The following is a 6,999-nucleotide window of genomic DNA, read 5'->3' as shown; positions in this document are numbered from 1 at the left end:
TGTGGTTTAAACCCGTTATGACCCAGAATCTAATATTTGCTTTCCTGAGCTGACTTCAATCTTGCACGTTCCCTTTTCCCTTTTTCTCTCTTTGAACCCTCAAAATTATGTCTGTGGGAAGTAGATCTCCAAAGCGGGAAGGGCTCTTGAGCGTTCAGCAATCTGCGTTCAAGTAACAGAGCATGCAGCCTTGCTTAGGGATGTAAGCATTTGGCAAGATCAGATATCTTTTGCAAGAATCCAATAATTAGTAGAATCATAGAATCCATAGAGTTGGAATGGATTTTAGAAGTTATCTAGTCCAACCTTCTGCCATTGCAAGATCTGTTAAGACAGTGGTGGCGAACCTTTTAGACACCAAGTGCCCAAAAAACGGCCCCCTGCCCGCTCTGCCTCCGCTCTGCCCCCCGCCTCACCCGCCCACAGGGCCACCTACCGCCTCCATGGCCCGCCACAGCAGATTGCCCAGGCGGCCCTGCAGCATCATGGTGGCCACACCCTCTGCCCACACCCCGCAGCATCAACTGCGCGTAACGGGGTGCGAGGGCAGAGTCTTGTCCCTGCTGCCCAGCTGTCATGTCCTTGGCTGCGCTGCTCTGTGTGGACTGCGCCCGGGGGCAACTCTCCTCCAGAGGGGCTTCTGGTGAGGGGGCCATGAGGGGAGGCGGGGCTGGGGCGACGGCGCGCGTGCCCACAGAGAGGGCTCTGAGTGCTGCCTCTGGCACACGGGCCATAGGTTCGCCACCACTGTGTGAAGGCATCTCTGACAGCCAACCATTCAGATGATGTCCAGCAAAGGAGAAGTCATCACATCATGTATGACAGCCTCTTCTCTTGGCTGAGAGCTCATATACAGGTAGTCATAGATTTACAACAGTTCATTTAGTGACCAAAGTTACAACGACACGGAAAAAAGTGACCATTTTCACATTTACAACTGTTGCAGTATCCTCATAATCATGCAATCAGAATTCAGATGGTTGGCAGCTGACTCGTATTTATGACGGTTGCAGTGCCTTGAGGTCATGTGAATTCTGTCCTCCCTTCGGCAGCAGATATACTAAAATTTGAACGATACAGAGAATATTAGCATGAGGTCATGTGAATTCTAGGAGTTGAAGTCCAGAAGTCTAAAAATTATCAAGTTTGGAGACCCTTAGTCTACCTCATAAGGCTGACAGTTAGGCTCTTGTTTGACGGTGAAATCCACAAGTCTTAAAATTGTCAAGTTTGAAGACCTCTGGTCTACCTCATAAGGTTGACAATGGTCTCCGGTTTTATTCTGGGAGTTGACGTCTACAGCAGGGGTCCCCAACCCCTGGTCCATGGACTACTACCCGGCCACGGCATGCCAGCAACTGGGCCATACAAACAAGCAAAGCCCCATCTGTGGAATGCAGGCAGCACACAAAACCATGCACCCTCCGGACCTTGGAAAAACCTCTCTCCACGGAACCGGTCCCTGGTGCCCAAAAGGTTGGGGACCTCTCGTCTATAGGACTTAAAGTTTGGAGAGCCCTGGTCTACCTCATAAGGCTGGTAGTTGGCTCTGATTTGATAGTTTGACTCATAAGGCTGACAGTTGACTCTGAGGTGAAGTCCACAAGTTTTAAAATTGTCAAGTTTGGAGACCCTTGGTCTGCCTCATAAGCCTGACAGTTGGCACCGGTTTGATTTGTGGTCTGTTAAAATACCTTTTCCCTTGTTTAGCTACCAAGCTATCTCTGGATGAGAAAAATGAAAGGGAAAAATACAGGAAAGGCAAAAATACAGGAAAGGGGAGCATTTCCTGTATTTTTGCCTTTCATTTTTCCCATCCAGATGTTAAGCTTGGCATTCCTCCGGTTAAATTTCACCTTATACAGTAGTTTTCTTTTCATCCCACTGCTTAAGCCTATTGAAGTCTTTTGAATCTCCCGCCTCTTCACTAAAGTACTAATAGTTGTTGCGTGGCCCGCCAAAAATCAGCCTCCAGTGCTGATCCAAGACTGTCATGCTCTACTTCAGGGGTGGGGAACTATGGCCTGCCTCTTTATGACTTGTGGACTTCAACTCCCAGAATTCCTGGCTCAGGAATTCTGGGAGTTGAAGTCCACAAGTCATAAAGGGGCTATAGTCCCCCACCTCTGCTCTACCTGAAGCCGATTTTTCCTTCCCGTAACATAATCAACCTGATGTAGCTGCGAGAGACAAAGTCACACATTCTGAGTGGACGTTTTGCTTTTACTTTTCAGGTCATCCTCACTTTACGACTGTCACTGAGCCAGAAATTCTGACCGCAAATGGTGACAGTCATAACGCAAGTCACCACGTCCCTGATTTTACGACTTTTTTTGGGGCGATCGTAAAGTGAACATGGCGGTCGTTAAGCGAAGCCATTGTTTGCTGTGGGGCATTTCTTGCTGGAAGCCGGAATTAAAACCAGTTTCCGGCAAAAATGTTGTAAATCATGATCACGTGACCGTGGGATGCGGGCCGATTGCTGAGTTGCCAAAATGTGGTCACATGACTGCAGGGGAGGGGAGGAAGTGGTCAGAACTTAAAATTCAGTTCATAAGCCTCTTTTGGGAGGTCGGTCGTAACTTTGAATGGTTGTTAAGCGAGGACGACCTTTCGTTGCTTGTTCTAGGTTTTCTTCCTTGCTGGGATAAGCAAGAACAGGAGTGACATCAACACCCAAGTCAGGCTTTTAATCCCAGGACTGAAAATAAACACTAGTCTTCTAATGGAGGGGAGGGGGGCAGATATGCCAAGGTCTTGCATAGTGTCCCACAGCTTTACTGTTTACTTCTGTCTTTCTCTCCCGTTCTTTTGTTTAAAGCTCAGAAATCAGATTAAACGCAGCACGGGAGTTAGCCTGACACACATATAACTTGGCCCAAATTGATTTTGCAACCGGGTAGTAAATCAGACCCAGCGAGACAGTTTTCCTCAGCTTATCCTCTGTTAGTGCAGCCACTCCATCCATACAGAAGGCTAGTTATGTTATTGGAAGTTAAAAAATATATATATATGAAACCTCTCCCTGGGAACATTTATGTCTTGAACTCCAGGGCTGCAAATTTATGTGGTTCTCTGGCTGTATTTAAGTTTAAGATTCCCGGCAGGTTTTGTTCAGGAGGACGAAATGTTCTCTGCTAGGAAGCAGTGACCCGTTTTAAAAGCTGCATATTGATATACCCCAAAGTTACGCTGGGCATGGAGCTGGGCTAGACCATATAATGCCATCAGGGGTGTACCTTGTAAAAACCCCCTTTTTGACATCTAATAGGCCCCCCCACATGAGGGGGGTTATTGGCATATTGCCAAGCAGAGTGCCACTCTATAGTACAGGGATGGCGAACCTATGACACTAGGGTCAAAGGTGACACACCACAGTGTTTTGGGTGACACACTTATGTTCATCAGTATAAAGCAACAGCTATTCCCATAAGAACGCCCCATGTATGGAGGTTGCACAAGAATAGGGTGTGTTCCTGCACAGCCCCTAAACCCTCTGGACGTTTCACAAGAGGGCTGTGCTTTCGTGCCACCTCTGGAGAGAGGTTGAAGAGAAATAAGAATAGGAAAGAATAAGAATAGAACAGAACAGAAAAGAGCAGAATAGAAATAAGAATAGGAAAGAATTAGAATAGAGTAGGGTAGGGTAGAATAGGGTAGCCTGGGATAGGATAGGATTGGATAGGATAGGATAGGAATTATTAGGAATAGAATAGAATAGAATAGAATAGAAAATATGGAATGGAATAGAATAGAATAGAATAGAGAATAGTATGGAATGGAATGGAATTGAATTGAATTACAGAATGGCATAGAATAGAATAGAATAAAAATAATGAATAGAGAATAGAATAGAATAGAATAGAATAGAATAGAATAGAATAGAAGAATAGAAAATATGGAATAGAATAGAATAGAATAGAATAGAAAATATGGAATGGAACAGAATATAGAATAGAATAGAATAGAATAGAATAGAATAGAAAATATGGAATGGAATGGAATAGAATAGTATGGAAGGGAATAGAATAGAATAGAATTGAATTGAATTACAGGATGGCATAGAATAGAATAGAATAAAAATAATGAATATAGAATAGAATAGAATAGAATAGAAAATATGGAATAGAATAGAATAGAATAGAATAGAATAGAATAGAATAGAATAGAATAGAATAGAATAGAATAGAAAATATGGAATGGAATAGAATAGAATAGAATAGTATAACTTTATTCTCACTTAAAATATACACTAATCAGCATACATTAAAATGAAATTTCGTTGCATTCAGCTCTCAGAGGGTAACCACCTCCAATATACACTACGTAAACATGACAAAAAAATTGTGTTTCTCAGGAACGGGTAAGCCAAGACTACCATTTGTTGTTATTTTTTTTTTTAAAAATAAAAGGAATATGTTTTGAGGAAAGGTTGCTTAGAGCAGAGAAATCCTGCCCATCTGCCGTTTCTCTGTTGCAGATTAGCATTCATCCACCACTCCCTGGTTGAATACCAAGTGGTTTTGCACAGCTATTCGTGTGCTTAGAAATTCAGAAAGTGTAGGCATGTGAGGAGCAATTGATATATAGGTAGTCCTTGACTTATGACCACAATTGAGCTCAACATTTCTGTTGCTAACTGAGACAGCTGAGCTTTGCCCCATTTTACGACCTTTCTTGCCACAGTTGTTAAGTGAATCACTGCAATTGTTGAGTTAGTAAGACAGTTGTTAAATCAATCTGGCTTTCCCTGCTCCTGTGACCCTGGGGATGCTGCAAGTGTGAAAATGGTCATAAGCCACTTTTTTCAGTGCCACTGTAACTTCAGATGGTCACTAAACAAACTGTTGTAAGTTGAGGACTGTAGTCACTCCTCAATACTTCTCATATGTACTATATTAGTGGTTGCAGGTTAGAAAGGTAGGCATTACTGCCACCTTAAATATTAGTCATTTTCTATACAAGGTATAATTTACCCGGATCATTCAAGATTTAGCCTAATTCTACCAGCAATTTTAGTTTAGAAGGATATAGCCACTTCAACAGAAATGTTGACCAGTTAATCTGGTAGTAAAAAGCTCATTGTCTTAATTTCAGGCCAAAGATTGGATGATAAGGGGGAATATTAACTTAGAGGGGAACTAAGGGTCAAGGTTGAATTGCTAAGATGCCTGTTAACTTCTAGCGCTACTCAACTTGCCCCCCATGGGAGGGGTAGAAAGCATAGGAAGGAAATGGGATCTCAAGAAGCCATCCCTGGATCGTGAGAGCTACAAGAATGCCAGGGTCATTAACACAGGTGTCTGACGGAGAGAGGTGGATCCTTCTCATAACAAACCAAAGCTATATGATTGGCAACATGAACAACTGGTGGGTGGGGGTTAAGGGAAGCTATTATTAACTAGGCAGTTTTTTGCGTGGGAAAACCAGAGCTGGTTTTGCTTCTTCAGTTCCAAGATGTGTATTCAGTAAAGTTTATCTTTTATGGCAGAGGTCACCAACCTTTTCAACTAGGAAATTTGTGTGTGTTTGTGTGCACACGTGCAAATGGGGCCGTGCGCCCTGGCACAGCACTATCGACCCCGTTTGCACAGGTGCTACCCGCCGCTGCTAGCGCCCACGTGCATCCACAAACAGGCCGCTGCCGCTAGCACTGCACGCATGTACAAATTGCCCATGCAACCCGCACGGCGTTAGCGATCCCGTTTGCACAGGTGCACAGGCGCTAGCCACTGCTGCTAACATCCGCGCACGTGTGCAAACGGGCTGTGCAACCCCGGTACATGCAAGCGTCCCCATTTGCGCAGGCGCTAGCCACCACTAGCCCCGCTCACATGCACAGACGGGTCCACAGGCACTAGCACGAGTCGGTGCGTGCAGTGGCCAGCCTGTCCCACAGTCCGGTGGCCAGTAGGCCTCGGCCCGTTAGTGGGCTGCAGCCTATAGGTTGGAGACCCCTGTTTTATGGCACTTCAAAGCCTTGACGATTCCTTGATTTTGGGTTCACTATTTGGACGGTTGATACTCAGCCTGTTACTTACATGGAAAACCAGAGTAAGACATACTAGATCAGTGGTGGTGAACCTATGGCACGTGTGCCAGAGGTGGCACTCAGAGCCCTCTCTGTGGGCACCCGCGCCGTTGCCCCAGCAGAGTTCGCCAGAGTAGCGAGCACGTGGCATTTGGAAGCGATAGGGCAAGAAGTGAGCAAGCAAGTGGCATTGGCCCCCCGGGGATGCCCCGGAGATGGTGAGGGACTGGCCCCGGCCATGCTTACCCAGTCTGCTGTGACCACTGCAGCCACGCCCACCCAGTGGGCCATGCCCCCCCCCCGAGAGCACCACAATGCTGATGCAGCCCTGGCACTTTGCGATAAATAAGTGAGTTTTGGGTTGCAGTTTGGGCACTCGATCTCTAAAAGGTTCGCCATCACTGTACTAGATCATGTTCATGTCCTCATCTGAACATGGATAAAGGCCTTCCAAATTTGGGATGTTTTCAAATCTCCCCTACAATGCAAGGGTAAAGGTTAAGGTTTCCCCTGTTCAGTCATGTCCAACTCTGGGGGGCGATGCTCATCTCTGTTTCCTAGCTGAAGAAGCCAGCATTGTCGAAATACACTTTTGTGGTCATGTGGCCAGCATGACTATATGCCAAGGCACACGGAATGCTGTTCCTTAAAGTGGTACCTGTTTATCTACTGACATTTGCATACTTTCGAACTGCTAGTTGGGCAGGAGCTGAGGCGAGGAACGGGAGCTCACCCTGTCACGAGGCACTCGGGTCTCAAACATGGCTGTCAGCTTTCCAACTGACAAGCTCGGTGTCTTTAACTGCCGAGCCGCCACGTTCCTTTCACCTCCAATGTAATCAAGGGTAAAATGTTAAGCTTTGCTAATACACATGCCGTGCTGTGTACAATGGAGAGAATGATGGAGAGATAATTGAGTACGGAAAAAGATCTGCAACAGAGGCCCTGGCGTGGAAGTTTGGGCCTGA

The sequence above is a fragment of the Protobothrops mucrosquamatus genome, unplaced genomic scaffold (genome assembly GCF_001527695.2).
Source record: "Protobothrops mucrosquamatus isolate PMUCROS unplaced genomic scaffold, P.Mucros_1.0 scaffold4675, whole genome shotgun sequence".
In the NCBI taxonomy this organism is placed as follows: domain Eukaryota; kingdom Metazoa; phylum Chordata; class Lepidosauria; order Squamata; family Viperidae; genus Protobothrops; species Protobothrops mucrosquamatus.
The sequence above is the reverse complement of the archived record's forward strand: the minus strand, read 5'-3'. Positions refer to the sequence as shown.